The sequence below is a fragment of the Oryx dammah genome, unplaced genomic scaffold (assembly GCF_014754425.2).
Source record: "Oryx dammah isolate SB20612 unplaced genomic scaffold, SCBI_Odam_1.1 HiC_scaffold_4, whole genome shotgun sequence".
NCBI classification, from domain to species: Eukaryota; Metazoa; Chordata; class Mammalia; order Artiodactyla; family Bovidae; genus Oryx; species Oryx dammah.
In genome coordinates, this window is record NW_024070188.1 from 66,500,066 (window position 1) to 66,517,085 (window position 17,020).

The following is a 17,020-nucleotide window of genomic DNA, read 5'->3' on the forward strand; positions in this document are numbered from 1 at the left end:
AACACTGGAGTGGGTAACTATTCCCTTCTCCAGGGAATCCTCCCAACCGAGAGACTGAAGCCAGGTCTCCTGAACTACAGGTGGATTCTTTACCATCTGAGCCACCAGAGAAGCCCATAGTACAATTAAAACTTTATTAATTCTGCATAGGAGTTATATAGCCACATTGTGTCTAAGACAGCTACCTATAAAGCAGTAACAACACAAGAATTTAGAGTATAGGCTCAGTAGAAAAGAAGTGCATATCTGGGCCCTGCCTGGTGTATGCCAAGGTCACAGAAGCATACGAGTCAAAACTCCATCTGAACATCCATTATCTAGAATCAATGGGGTAACACACAGAGATCTGCAGGAGGCTGGAGCATAATGAAACATTAGAGGCTCAAATTCTGCCCTCGGGTCAGTCCAGCTCCAGGAGCCTGAGCTATCTTTGCAGCTGAGATTGCAGTGAGATAGGAGAAACTATCCTGGAATGATAAAGTAAAATAAAATACCCCCTGTGATCCTCTCTAAAACAATGTCGATGAAAATCACTAATGTAGAATGCCTTTGTATTTAAAAGAATTAGTAGAGATGAGTCAAATTTCCTGAGAACATCAACAACTTCAAAGAAACACAAGCAACCAACTTTGTAAGCAGGGAACTAAATGCATGAATGAATATACACACATACACAAACACACATATTTAAATTAAGATACATTGTAGGGAAAATTGAAAAGTCTTCCTCTTCAGTATATCAGCTCTAATTTCCAGAAACAAGCAATACCTGGCCTAATGGAATCCAGAACAATGTGCATCACTACCATTCTGCTGTATGCCTACTACACTACCCAAGGGCTGCTATGCTAAATGGGTGCTGTTAGTGCACAGCACAAAGGTTCCTGGCCACAGAGGTGAGGGGGTCTGCACACCCGGATGGGGATTGTACCCTCTAAATCAGGATGCAGCCATACCAAATTGACATCTTTTTCTAGTTCATCCACCAAAGAGTGTACTTCTTATTCTATTTGCACAAAGGTGTTGCATATATTAACAGCTGTAGTGGTATTATCTTATTTGTTCCTGGCAACAGATTCTACAGTGGTAACTGGTTATGCTGCTGCTCCTGATAAGTCGCTTCAGTCATGTCCAACTCTGTGAGCATCTTCTAATTGAAAGTATTCTGAGAAAGCTCGTCTTTAGTCAAGGAAAATAATATAAGCCTATTCTATCCCTCCTAACTGTAAGATCTGTCACCTCCTCAATATGTATTTGGATTCTAATATTTTGTTAGTGTGATGATCTCTTGATTAGAATTTTGTGCAGTACCTCTGGCTGCTTCTCCACCAATCCTGTGGCTACCATCTTCTTGCAACATCACTTTACTTTACAGAAAATCCTGGCTTTTTTCACCTGAATTCCCGAAGGCAGCAAATCACACACAAGCTGTTAGTAACAGTATCTAGGTTCTCTGGGTATGAAAGAGAAATTACAAAAACCAACTGCAATGATTCAAAATTGAATATCGGGTATCAGTTACTACTTCTCTCATGTAAATTACTATTCATCACTGTCACTGAAAATTTGTAACTGGCTATAGGCTCCACGACTGCCCCCACTTGACACTACCATTTCAGGGCTACATTTCTTCCAGTCAAAATTTCTTATCGAATTTCCTTTATGATTCTCCCACAAAATAACTCTGTTGGGAACTATTATATTGCTCATCATTTCTCAATTCTTTATTATACAGGACAATTAAATTCCTTCTTTTCTCAATTTATTTCACTAAAACTAGATAGCGCCTAACCTTTCATAAACAGTTTCCCCTGAGTTACATTCCCTTGCTTTACTGAAATGGAAAAGTGACTTCAATTTTTATTCTTCTGGATGGCACTCTTTCCTTCTTGATGCATAGTCTCTACAAATAAGAAACAAGACTCCAAGACATGACATCACTTAAGTTTCAAAACCTACTGTCTTTGTTTATCACTGATTTGAAACCAGTTTAGGAGGCAAGAAGAGATGCTATACATGAATAGACCCTCATGCTAATATTCTGAAGAAAATTTTTACATAAACTACATACATTCAACACAATAAATATTATTGTGCTTCAGTAGAGCTCAACTAAACAAATACCTACAGTTACAAGTTTATCATACTAAAAGACACATACATTAAGGAAATAAACACAGACAAATAAACATGGTGATAAATGCTACATACTATGAAGGGAAAGAACAAGATGCTGTGAGCCAATAACAGAGAACACCTATTTTAGAATGCAATCAACTAATCTTTTTTATGTTCTTTGAAACAACACAATCTAAATTTTTTTTCCTAGATATTTTTAATGCCCTCCATACTTTTAAGAAAATCTCAGGAACTTCCAGTCCAGTAGATATAGTTGTCCACTCCTCAAGTCTCCTAATTTGTTCCTCTCATTCCTAACCTATCTTAAAACAAAATATAGGCATATAAAAATAAGCAAGCCAAAGCAATGAACAACCATTCTGAATGAGCCCTCTATTTCTCTTGTCTTGCTTTATTGTTTATACCGTGAGAATAAATCACATAACAAGGCATCAAACAGGGACCACACTTAGTACACACTCACCAGCCCCTGAATGGAGCTGTCATAGGGCCCAGTGCATCTCCCTGGTTAATCCCTTCTCTCGCCACTGAACAACTCACCACTTGACACTTAGCATAGACTCAGGCCTTCTCCTTTGTACAGAACACTGGAACCATCAGATGAGATTCTCCATTATTCCACCCCTAGACATTGCATGGAGTTGCTCCTGCCTTTTAACCTTCACAAAGTATAGATCTGATCTAAAAGCAAGCACCTCATCTGTGCTCTGGATTTCATCCCCTTCAGCCTCTTCAGAAAACATATGCTAGTGATTGTCCCGCTCTCTTCTCTTATTTTTATCTCTTGCTTTCTACCTCATCTTTCCTTTTGTATTTATCATATAAAACATACAAATAAACATATATAGTATTTCACATAAAAAGTATTTCACACTTTTAAAAACCCACTTTCAAAGTACATATCCTAACAGTTGCTTTATTTCACCCTACAACTTAGGCAAACTTTTAATAAGAAAAGTTGCTAATACCATTATACTTTTTTTATATGATAAAGTTGACATGTTACATTTTGTAAATATAAAGAATAAACGCTGTCTTATTCCAAACAGAGAGTTCAAAAGTAGACAAAACAAAACTGTACTATTATAAATCAAGATAGTAGTTACCACTGGACGGGATAGCAGTGATTAGAAGTGGGTAATGAAGAAATTCTTAGGTTGGAGCAATATTCTTGTATTTGTTTTGGGTGCAGGTTTTATTGGTTTGTTCACTTCAGGACATTCATTTGACTGAACATTCATGGTCTATGGCTCTTTTGTATGTTGCTCTTCTTAAAAAAATATTAAAAAATATACAGTATGTCAGGTGTTACTTACATGGAAAAGAAGCAAAAGATGAAAATAGAAATGCTATAGGAGGAACATAATTTGACAGTATTGGTAGCTATTTAAAGTAGGGTAGTCAGAAAACATCTCACCGAGAAGGTGACTTTTCATCATAAATACGAAAGTGATGGAAAAAGTCATGTGAACATCTAGGAAAGAATGTTCTGGAAAGAGTGAAAAGTTTCTTGAGATGATTGTCAAGGTTGCATTTTCAATGAACATTGAGTAGGCTAAGAAAGCTGAATAAAATGAGCAAGTGACGAAAAATTATACGTTGAAGTAATAAGGAAGTGAGGCCAGATATTACAAGGACTCTAAAAGGTTATTTTAAGGGCTTTGAGCTTGTGAGAATTAGTCTCCAAAGGGAACCAGGATTCTCAGGAATTCCACTTTGTAAAGCCCCCCTCCAACCTGAACCTGAATCCCGACCCAGGAGTCAAATCCATGTCCCCTGCATTGGTAGGTGAGTTCTTTACCAGTGGCACCACCTGGGAAGCCCTCCGTACCCTGACACTGAGTTAAATTTCAAAGACAGAGTTTCCGCTGAAGTAGGGCTTCCCTGGTGGCTCAGACGGTAAAGAATCTACCAAGCAATGCGGTAGAACTATCTTCAATCTCTGGGTCAGGAAGATCCCCTGGAGAAGGGAATGGCTACCCACTCCAATATTCTTGCCTGGAGAAGTCCATGGACAGAGGAGCCTGGTGGGCTATGGTTCATGAATTCACAAAGAGTCAGACATGACTAAGTGAGTAACACTTTCAGAAAGAATAACTTTATTGCTTTGCCACGCAAAAGGGGCCACAACGGGCTAATGCCCTCAAAACTGTGCGTCCCCTCCTGGAGGGGATAGTAAATTTTATAGACATGGTTCAAAGACGGCATGATCATTTTGTGGACATTCTTCTGATTGGTTGGGAGTGAGCATCATCAACCTTTTTAACCAATCTGTGGCCTACATGCCTGTCAGCAACACACGGTAACTTCTCCCACATGGTAGGGATTTCAGCATCTGAAAAACAGGTCAAAGATACTCTTACATATATTCCTTAAGGGGAAACCAGGTCTTTGCCCCAAGGCTGCACTATTGTTTCTTTTTAGAGTTCCTCCTTTGTCTCAAGCTTCCCCTCCCTCCCCTAATTAGCAATGATTTGAACCCGCTTATTGGAACTCATGGAAGGTCATAGAGGCTGAATGAAGCCTATTTCCTGTCATCAAGAAATGACAGACACAAAAAGGCTTTTGGGCCTCAGAGTCCCACAGGGTGCTGCTCAGTACTCTGTGTAACCAATAGCATGGCATTCACTACATAATCATAAAAAAGTCTTTCTTCTATTTGTGTCTCTTGAAATGCTCAGTGTTCTGAAAGTTAGGATAGCAAGTTGACCTTGAGACTTCCATATTCTAAGGAAGCCAAAGCTAACCAATGGGGAAGCTGCGTATTCAGAGAGACCTTGGCCAGCCTATAGCTGCTCCAGCCATTTATAGCTAATGCCTATAACTAAAGAAGTTACCCTGGGTGTCCAGTTTCATGAAGATTTATATTAATCTAGCCCTTCTGCTTTTGACTGCAACCACATGAAAGACCTCGAGAATTACCCTTCTGACCCCAGTTAATCCCAAACGTAAGAGATCAGTTCAGTTCAGTCGCTCAGTCGTGTCCGACTCATTGCAACACCATGAACCGCAGCACTCCAGGCCTCCCTGTCCATCACCAACTCCCGGGGTCCACACAAACCCATGTCCATTGAGTCAGCGATGCCACCCAAACATCTCATCCTCTGTCGTCCCCTTCTCCTCCTGCCCTCAATCTTTCCCAGCATCAGGGTCTTTTCCAATGAGTCAGTTCTTCGCATCAGGTGGCCAAAGTGTTGGGGTTTCAGCATCAACATCAGTCCTTCCAATGAACACCCAGGACTGATCTCCTTTAGGATGGACTGGATGGACCTCCTTGCAGTCCAAGGGACTCTCAAGGGTCTTCTCCAACACCACAGTTCAAAAGCATCAATTCTTCTGCACTCAGCTTTCTTTATAGTCCAGCTCTCACATCCATACATGACCACTGGAAAAACCATAGCCTTGACTAAACAGACCTTTGTTGGCAAAGCAATATCTCTGCTTTTGAATACACTGTCTAGGTTGGTCATAACTTTCCTTCCAAGGAGCAAGCGTCTTCTAATTTCATGGCTGCAATTCCCATCTTCAGTGACTTTGGAGCCCCCAAAATAAAATCAGCCACTGTTTCCACTGTTTCCCCACCCATCTATTTCCCATGAAGTGATGGGACCAGATGCCATTATCTTAGTTTTCTGAATGCTGAGCTTTAAGCCAACTTTTTCACTCTCCTCTTTCACTTTCATCAAGAGGCTCTTTAGATCTTCTTCACTTTCTGCCATAAGGGTGCAGTCATCTGCATATCTGAGGTTATTGATATTTTTCCCAGCAATCTTGATTCCAGCTTGTGTTTCCTCCAGCCCAGCATTTCTCATGATGTACTCTGCATACAAGTTAAATAAGCAGGGTGACAATATACAGCCTTGACATACTCCTTTTCCTTTTTGGAACCAGTCTGTTGCTCCATGTCCAGTTCTCACTGTTGCTTCCTGACCTGCATACAGGTTTCTCAGGCAGCAGGTCACTGCTATTTTAACAAGAATTTTTCTGTGAGATAGAAGTCCATTGGAAGATTCTGAACAGAGGACTGACTTGTGTCTTCAAAGGAGCACTCATTTAGGATGTTGTGAGAAGACCAAGGAGCTACTGGAAGGCAAGAACAGATGTAAGAAGGCTGTTTAGAAGGCTCTTGCTCTCTTTGCACTTAGACAGTAGCTTTATGAAAGCAAGGAACATTTATATATTGTTCATGTACTAATCTGCCATATCTCACCTAATGAGAATTTACTAAAGAAAAGTATAATTGTATGAATGAATGAATGAACACTAGCAATGCTTAACTAGATAAAGACTTAATTTCAGGGTATTTTCTATGTTTTTATTCCTCTGTTTATTTTCCTCTTCTAGTTTCCACTTATGTTTCTTTCAACTTAATGCATATTCTCAATCTGTAGGAGTAATACATGAAAATAATTTTAATTCAGAATAATTTTAGTGTTTTTGAATCCAAATGCAAATATGATAGGAAATGAGACAAAACTATGACCACACTGAAATACCTATTGCTTTTTCATGAACAAATTTAAAGCCTACAGAATATTGACACATTTTCTTCACTGCTTTGTGGAATGAAACTGATACTGAGGGAAATAGCCTGCAAAATCAAAGGGATCATCTCTTTTGAAAATTGCAGTGGAATAAGAACTTATTCTCATATTGCAGACAAAAAGATCACTACTAAAAGAAAACAGAAAATAATTTCCAAAAAAAAAAGAGAAAATTAAATGTCCACATACCCAACCCCATGAGTTTCAAAAATTGTCAATTAATGATGATTTATTTGTTTATGTCTTATTTTAGCTTATTTGTAAGTAATTCATTTTACTATGTATGATTTTATATTTCAGCATCTCTACATCACTGTCATAGTCCATTGTTTTACCCAAGCTTCAAGAAATGATCCCAACAACTGTATTAGGACCAGCTCCAGGTATCAATGACAGGATATTAAGTTATGACATATGAGAGAGCAGCTTTATAGTACAACACTTTCTTGTATCCACTTTTATACCCTGTCTTCCCTATTTCCATATCCCCCAAATCTGTTCCAAGACATGTTCTCCTGCTTTCTTCCAGAATATTAGCAAAGTCCTACATGTTTTAGTTAATATTCTCTTTCCTCTTACAAAAGGTACTGTGTTTCCCTCACCAGACCATGCGACATTCTTATAACATCACACTGGTCCATTATACTGAAGTTGTTGTGGTTATTCAGTCACTCGGCTGTGTCCGACTCTGCAACCCCAAGGACTGCAGCAAGCCAGGCTTCCCTCTCCTTCACTGTGATCCAGAGTTTGCTCAAATTCATGTCCATTGAGTTAGTGACGCTATCTAACTGATGACATCATATTATTTAAAGATGCAAGCAGAAACTATTAGGTATTCTATACATGATGATAAGTCACATGTGAACAAGATAATAGGGAATAAACCCTAAAAACATTCAGGTACCTGCCATATTGATGAAGTATTTAGCAGTCCTGTGCTGCAGGGCATAAGAAGACATTCTCTCTGTTCCAATTACCCATTGCTGCAAAACAAACAAAAACAGAAACCAACGCAACACTTTGTAACTTAAAAAAACAACTATCATTTATTTTGTTCATCTATCTTCAATTCAAGCAGGAAATGGCAGGGACAACTCACCTCTGCTTCATACAGTAACAATAAGGGCTAGAGATTTACTCACTTGGTAGCAAGTTGAGGTTGGCTGTAGACTGTGAACTCAGTTGAGATCTGTCATCTGGGAACCTGGGTTCCTTTTCATGTGAACATCTCCTCACAATTTCCTCCAGTTTCTAAGAACAGGGTAACTAGATTCAGAGAGTTGAGTACCTCAAGAGTCCTGGACAGAAGCTACAAAGCTGCTTATCACTCTGCCTCAAAAGTTTTGGAGAATTTGTTTTGCTGCATTGTATGGTAGATTTAAGTAACTGAGACCAGTCCAAATTCAAGGGAAAGAAAACTGGATTTGACTTCTCAATGGAAGGAGTAGCAAAATATTTGCAGCTATTTTTTAGCTACCCTGCCATCCACAGAAGATGAGACATTATTACATTTTGAAAATTCTACAACTAAAAAAGCAATAGTCTTCCCTGGTGGCTCAGATGATAAAGAGTCTGTCTGCAGTGCAGGAGACCCAGGTTTGATCCCTAAGTCAGGAAGATCCCCTGGAGAAGGAAATGGCAATCCACTCCAGTATTCTTGCTTGGAAAATCCTATGGACAGAGGATTCTGGCAGGCCACAGTCCATGCGGTTGCAAAGAGTCGGACAAGACTGAGCAACTTCACTTGAGCCAAAAAGCAATAGAGCATTTAGTAGGCATATTAGAACCCACCCTAATGACCTCATTTGAACTGAACCACCTCGATAGAGATCCCATCTCCAAAATCAATCACATTGATACTTGTGATTCAGACTTCAGCAATATTTTCATTGAATACAATTCAGCCCATAACAACTTCTCAGAAGTCCCCAGAAACCCTTTTCTATACAATTAGTCAACTCCTCCCATTCCTATAATACAATTTCTGCCATATTACATCTCCAAGAACTGCCAGAGAACAATTAGACTATCAGAAGTTAATTTTCTCAATATCTCTACCTGTAAATGTATCTAAACCTCAATCTCTTCTCTCTTATTTCTCCTTCTGCAAGGTTCATTCCTCCTCCTGAACTCATTACCTGATCTTCTGCTTTCCTGTATGAAAATATGCCTCACTGATAGTTATTTTCCTGTGTTTGCCACTTCATCCCCTTTACAGGAGCCTTATCTCTCTTTTTTATGCACAGCACCCAGGTTTCTCCACTGTGTGATCCTCTTCTTAGTTCAATGTAAGGCCATTGAAAAGAATAGTCTACAATTATGACTATACAATAGTTACTTTTATGACTACACCTGTCCATAGTCACTTTTCAATGCACTATGGAATTTCTACCACAATTCTGCACTAATATCTCTCTAGTAAAGTTTACCAAGGGCACTTAGTCACCAAATTTGATGAGTAGTTCAATAGCCTCATCTTACTTTATCAACCTTTGACATCTGAAAATACTGATGACTCTATTTTTCTCCACACTGTTTTTTGGTAACTCCTTTCCACCTAAAAAAAAAAAAAAAAGTTCAATCTAGGTATCCCCAAAGGTTTTTACTTCAGAGCTCTTTCTTCCCTAGTGTATAAAATATGCCTGACACAAAAATGCATAAATAAATAAACTCTAAATCATTTGGGGGAGATTTAATTCTCTAATCTATCTGTTCAGTCTATACATTTTTCATGGTTTCCAGAATCTAATCATATATCCAACTGCCTAGTTGATTTTGAAAATTGCATGTTTCATAGGTACTCTTTCCTATTAAATCTGTTCATTCTTTAATCCTAAACTCAACTCAGTCCACCTAGTTCAGCAGATATGAAGTGTGGGTCCCACCAGTTAGCATCTGAATAGGAAAACAGGAAGTAAAATGAGAATAGGTCAGGGTACCTGTCCTCTGTCTCTCACCTTCAGAAGAGGGGAGGAGATCGCAGTGGGATGACATCATCGCTCAACTGAAGATCACAGTTACTGTCACACAGTCCTCTGTACACCAGCCTCTGTGCCTCTTCTTCCAGTTACTTGCCACTTCAGGCCTTGGGGGTTCCTGTCCTGTGTGTGGTACAAGCTTAAGGGTATTGTATTATTCACCATGATTTCCTTACAAATAGTTCCCTATTTAAATTTCCTCAAATTATTCCAATTTGTGTATGTCATCTGTTCCCTGCTGTGACAACGATTGATATAGGAACCCTCTGAAAATGTTATGAATGCTAAAATCTTCATTTAAAAATTTTTTTAAAAAAGCCAAAATAATTACAATTTTCTATTTCTTTATTCATGAACTCAACCAAAATTAAGTATTCATAAATATAAAAGAGTCTAAGGTGGCATTTTGCAGCATTAAGCAGAGAGATGTTTTGTCCAGTCAATTTCAGCAAACAAGGAACCTGATATCAACTCACAGATAGCATTAACTAAACTAAGACTCATACAAAATATAGCTTCCTTCTGAGTACCTGATAGGTAACTCACTGTTCATATGAAAAGCAAAAGATAAAATGTAATTCTCACAATTCTTTTGACCTTCGCTGACATTTCTGACCTTTCAGCCACCAGCTGACTTCTGTTATAGTTGGAAAGCTCTTTTGCCATGTTTTTCAAAGACCATTTACCATCTTTTGACAAGTGTAAATTTGACTCAATAGATTCTACTATAATAAAATGTCAACCTTACTTTTTTTTTGCCTGTATTTTTAGAATACATATTCATCTCTTGATATTATCTCTTTATATCCATGAGGCAGTTATAATATACTAATAACAACACAATGTGTTAACAGAGGCTTCAGATTAAGCTGACGCTAGAAGAATGCCAGAAAACATTTCTAGAACGCATGAACCTGGAAAGCATCCTTGACTTACCACTTACAGTGATTGCTAAAGGAATGTGCTATTGTTAACACAGCTCCCAGGAGAGGAACAGCAGCTTTAGTGTCATTATAAGATATGGTTTCTTCTCAAATACTGAGTATAAAGGCTCAGAAAGGGGAGCCAGTGGTAAATGAAATGCTCAACCTTATCCAGAGCAGACCTACAGTAAAGTCTCAAAAGAAGTGAACTTGGTCTTTCTAATTCTCCCTTTCAACAAACATTTGTTTTGCTGGTGCTTCACTTTCAAAGCCTGTTTATTTTAGCATGTAAACATGTCTTTAGGTATCAGCAGGTGAACGATTAATGAATATAATTACATTATGCAAAGATTTTTAAGATAATGTCCTTGATACACCCCCAAAATTCTTTATTGATAAAATATTAGGATTTCAAAGAAATTATGTCTGTTAGAATATTATCTGCTATAGACCTTGTGCTTTTCATTATACAGCCATGCTTTTCTTAATGGAGAACTCTCGTCATTTCTATAGTTCTTTGGGACAATAGGAAGCATTCTGAACCCTTATCCCACTTCACTTCTTCACACAACTCAGGTTAATTTCTAATGTGGGTCCACAAAACATATCTGAAAGGCTGTAAGGAAGATTTAAGACTCTGATAGAGTGGTTTTGTGGTAAAGAGTTCGCCTGCAATGCAGTAGACCTGGGTTCGATCCTTGGGTGGGGAAGATTCCGGGGAGGAAGAAGAGGTAACTCACTCCAGTATTCTTGCCTGAGAAATCCCATGGACAGAGGAACCTGGCAGGTTACAGTCCATGGGGTCTCAAGAGTCAGACACAACTGAGCAACTGAGTACACACACGCAAGGAAGATTTAAAGTAAAAATCTTTTATTTTGCTGTATATCTGAAAGTATCACAATATTGTAAATCAACTATGCTCCCAGAAAATTTTTTCTAAAATAAAAACTTGACTAACAATATCTAGACCTTAGAAAGCAAAAAACCACATTCTAGAAAGGCAAGGAAAACTAGTTGGCAAGCTGCCTCCTCTCTGCAGACAGATGTTAAATTTAACTGTAGATTTTATCTTGCAATCCTGTAAAATTTATACTTATTGTGCTGGCAAATTTCTCCCTCTTTCCAGAGAATCCTAAGAAGGCAAAGTTCTAAAGGGAGGAATTTGAGGAAGATTTTATTAAACATGATTTTGAATAATGTGTTCAATATTCAAATGTTTTTAACCAGACACTGAGTAAGGTGTTATAGGGAAAAAAGGACTATCCAGCATGTGCCCAACCTGGAGAAAAGTTCTAATATTTAGGGAGAGTCTAGAAATACCTATAAATTATTGTAGAGAGTGTAATTTGTTACAAGTATCTCAAAATTGCACAAAGTACTATTAGATTTCAAAGGAGGAAACGAGGGATCATTCAAAGGAAAGAGATCAACATAAACTACATTTTTCTCTTCATTAAAGACCCTTTAATTATATACACTTCAAAACAAAACACATGTGCTGTGTTCTAAGAAAATTAGCCATTTTAATTCTTATTGCAATTTTCATAGGTCTGATCTTCTTCCTGATATTATCACTTTGTTAGATTTAACTAGTAAAAATGATGAACTGCAGGCTGCTGTGCAGTTACCAGCAAACTCACTTATTTCATAGGATTCATAAGAATCCCTAAAGTAAGAGTGCACTGCTCAGTGTATTGCTAAATGCACATGAAGACTGAAATGTTATTGGTTGGATAAATCCTAATTTGAGAGATAAAAAGAAAATATTATTTTATTCTGCCTCTTTCAGTTTAACATTATTTTCTCATTTCAGTCTGGATGAAGTTTCTTTGGCATTTTCCATGAAGATAAAACATGACTCTGAGAACCATTATAATAAAGTCATAGAGTATTTTGAATATTAATTTTTTAAATGCTTTGACAGTACAACATACTTATTTTTGGATTAGGTTAAATTCACTTTCTTTGCAGAATATGAAGGCCAGTGAGCCTGCTCTCTACTGCTATAGTTGATGGTGGGGGGAGGAAACAGCATGGGGGGACTGGCCAGTGCTTCTGAGAATACAGTCATGTGCAGAAAATTCTGTCTGTCAAAGCTGACAGTGAAAACTGAAAGACTGGTAGGCATAACATCAGGAGACCTAAGATATTGACTCAGTCTTCCTTCCCATACATATTCTGCTTCCTGGGACCAATGCTTATCCATCTCTGCATATCAGTTTCAGCATTTATATGTAGGAGGGAAACCACCATCTCTATGTACTTCATCAGCTTGTTTTAAGAATAATGTGATAATTGAAAAATGCTGTATAAAAAGTAGACCTGAAACCACACAGAGAAGGATGTGTGATTGATGTTATTATTGCTTTCCAGAAATATATATTTGTTCATTTAGAAGCTCAAAATAAATGAAGAATAAATATGATCAGTGGGCATGTTTGTCTTATGAAAATCTTCAATATTTTGCCCAGTGGGTACCAAAGACAAAGTATTGAAGAAAATAAGTTCAGTATAAATGTTCAGCCATATTCAGCATAAATATGAAAACAATTTAAGAAAAACATGATACTTGAAATCTGCTTCTAAGGCAGTCCTAGAAACTTGAAAAATTCACTATTTTGTAAGACTTTAGATAGGGCTTCCCAGGTGGCTCATTGGTAAAGAAGCTGCCTGCCAATGCAGCAGACAGATGTAAGAGACATGGGTTCAATCCTGGGTCTGGAAGATCCCCTGGAGAAGGAAGTGGCAACCCATTCTGGTATTCTTGCCTGGAAAATCCCATAGACAAAATCCCAAGGACAAAGGAGCCTGGTGAGCTACAATCCATGGGGTCCCAAAAGAGCTGGATACCACTTAGCAACTAAACAACAAAGACTTTAGATACCTAAGAGGACAAAAATCAACATTTGATAAATCAAATTAATCACAATTCAGCCACTATAGATTGAAAACTTATTATTCAGTAATTCTTTTCTTCATTGCAGATTTTAGTGAAACAGCAATCTAAAATCAAACACAGCTGAAACTAAGTCAAATATCACAGATATGAATTCAGCAAATAGGAATTACCATTAAAGATCAGAAAATCACATTGTAAGGGAAGAGATACAAAATTAATTAATTGAATTTGTATAATTGATTGTTCCCAGTAAAATATGCTCTTCACTTTCTAAGAATTTGGATTTGGACAGCTTTGGTTCAAATCTTAGCATGGTTCCAGGTGTATATAATCTTAGACAACTTTCTTATCATCGATGATGTTAAGAAACATCAATGCTCCTGAACAGTTGCCACTTCTTACATTCTAAGAGCCCACACTCCTTTTGCACTTGAACCACTAGCTCTGTGATTCTAATGAATGACTTACTCTGAGAAAAAAAAAATATCCAGAGGCATTTCTGTAATAATCAAGACCATTGAGATTTTGCCAAGGATCAAATGACATAATAGATGCAATGCCCTTTTTGCAAACTAATACATACAAAGTGCTTTAACAATTCTAGAATGAAGAGAGAGAGCCAGAGCAAAAACAACACCCAGTTGTGGATATGACTAGTGATAGAAGCAAAGTCTGATGCTGTAAAGAGCAATATTGCATAGGAACCTGGAATGTTAGGTCCATGAGTCAAGACAAATTGGAAGGGTCAAACAGGAGATGGCAAGAATCGAGATTTTAGGGAGCAGCGAACTAAAATGGACTAGAATGGGTGAATTTAACTCAGATGACCATCATATCTGCTACTGTGGGCAAGAATCCCTTAGAAGAAATGGAGTAGACATCATGGTCAACAAAAGAGTCTGAAATGCAGTACTTGGATGCAACCTCAAAAACGACAGAATGATCTCTGTTCGTTTCCAAGGCAAACCATTCAATATTATGGTAATCCAAGTCTATGCCCCAACCAGTAATGCTGAGGAAGCTGAACTTGAATGGTTCTAGACCTACAAGACCTTCTAGAACTAACACCAAAAAAGAAGTTCTTCTCATTATAGGGGACTGGAATGCAAATGTAGGAAGTCAAGAACACCTGGAGTAACAGGCAAATTTGGCCTTGGAGTACAGAATGAAGCAGGGCAAAGTCTAATAGAGTTGTGCCAAGAGAATGCACTGGTCAGAGAAAACATTCTCTTCCAACAACAAGAGAAGACACATGGACATCACCAGATGGTCAATACTGAAATCAGACTGATTATATTCTTTGCAGCCAAAGAGGGAGAAACTCTATACAGTAAGAAAAACAAGACTGGGAGCTGATTGTGACTCAGATCATGAACTCCCTATTGCCAAATTCAGACATAAATTGAACAAAGTAGGGAAAACCACTAGATCATTCAGGTATGACCTAAATAAAATCCCTTATGATTATACAGTGGAAGTGACAAATAGATTCTTTTCTCAGTGATCAGTGCAAAGAAATAGAGGAAAATAGTGGAATGGGAAAGACTAGAGATCTCCTCAAAAAAATTAGAGATACCAACAGAAACTTTCATGCAAAGATGGGCACAATAAATGATAGAAATGGTATGGACCTAATAGAAGCAAAAGATATTAAGAAGAGGTGGCAAGAATACACAGAAGAATTATACAAAAAAGAAATTCACGACCCAGATAATCATGATGGTGTGGTCACTCACCTAGAGCCAGATATCCAGAAATATGAAGTCAAGTGGGCCTTAGGAATAATCACTACAAACAAAGCTAGCGGAGGTGATGGAATTCCAGTTGAGCTATTTCAAATCCTGAAAGATGATGCTGTGAAAGTGCTGCACTCAATATGCCAACAAATTTGGAAAGCGAGCAGTGGACACAGGACTGGAAAAGGTCAGTTTTCATTCCAATCCCAAAGAAAGGCAATGCCAATGAATGTTCAAACTACCACACAATTGCACTCACCTCATGTGCTAGCAAAGTCATGCTCAAAATTCTCCAAGTCAGGCTTCAACAGTACATGAACTATGAACTTCAAGCTGATTTTAGAAAAGGCAGAGGAACCAAAGATCAAATTGCCAACATCTGCTGGATCATTGAAAAAGCAAGAGAGTTCCAGAAAAACATCTACTTCTTCTTTATTAACTATGGCAAAGCCTTTGACTGTGTGGATCACAACAAACTGGGCAAAATTCTTCAAGAGATGGGAATACCAGACCACCTGACCTGCCTCTTGAGAAATCTGTATGCAGGTCAGGAAGCAACAGTTAGAACTCAACATGGAACAACAGACTGGTTCTAAATTGGGAAAGGAGTACGTCAAGGCTGTATATTGTCACCCTGCTTATTTAACTTATATGCAGAGTACATTATGAGAAATGCTGGGCTGGAGGAAGCACAAGCTGAAATCGATACTGCCTACAGAAATATCAATAACCTCAGATACGCAGATGACACCACCCTTATTGCAGAAAGTGAAGAACTAAACAGCCTCTTGATGAAAGTGAAAGAGGAGAGTGAAAAAGTTGGCTTAAAACTCAGTATTCAGAAAACTAAGATCATGGCATCCGGTCCCATCACTTCATGGGAAATAGATGGGGAAACAATGGAAACAGAGAGAGACTTTATTCTGGGGGGCTCCAAAATCACTGCAGATGGTGACTGAAGTCATGAAATTAAAAGACACTTGCTCTTTGGAAGAAAAGTTATGACCAACCTAGACAGCATATTAAAAAGCAGAAATACTACTTTGCCAACAAATGTTCATCTAGTCAAGGCCATGGTTTTTCCAGTAGTCATGTATGGATGTGAGAGTTAGATTATAAAGAAAGCTGAGTGCCAAAAAATTGATGCTTTTGAACTGTGGTGTTGGAGAAGGCTCTTGAGAGTCCCTTGGACTGCAAGGAAATCCAACCAGTCCATCATAAAGGAACTCAGCCTTGAATATTCATTGGAAACACTGATGCTGAGGCTGAAACTCCAATACTTTGGCCACTTATTTGAAAAGGCCCTGATGCTGGGGAAGATTGAAAGCAGGAGAAGAAGGGGAGGACAGAGGATGAGATGGTTGGATAGCATCGTTGACTCAATGGACATGAGTTTGAGTAAACTCCAGTTGTTTGTGATGAACAGGGAGGCCTGGTGTGCTGCAGTCCATGGGGTCGCAAAGAGTCAGACATGACTGAGCGACTGAACTGAACAATTCTAGTATAATAAATTACTAAGTCAGAAAACATTTTCATATTTTCTTCAATTATTTGTCTCTGGTACCCACTGGGCAAAGACACTGAAGACTTTCAGAAGACAGACATGCCCAGACTTGAGCAGTGTCTAAAATGAAGAAGAATTAGGCGGTAAGTATGTTCCAGGCTTCCCTGCATTCTTCAGTCTAGCACTGCCTCCTCTAGACCCTCAGAACAAAGTCCACCCAGAGCCATATTTTTCTGAGTTACTGAGCAAGGGCAAAAAAATAAATAAATGATAAATGGCTTACACTGCAGTGGGAA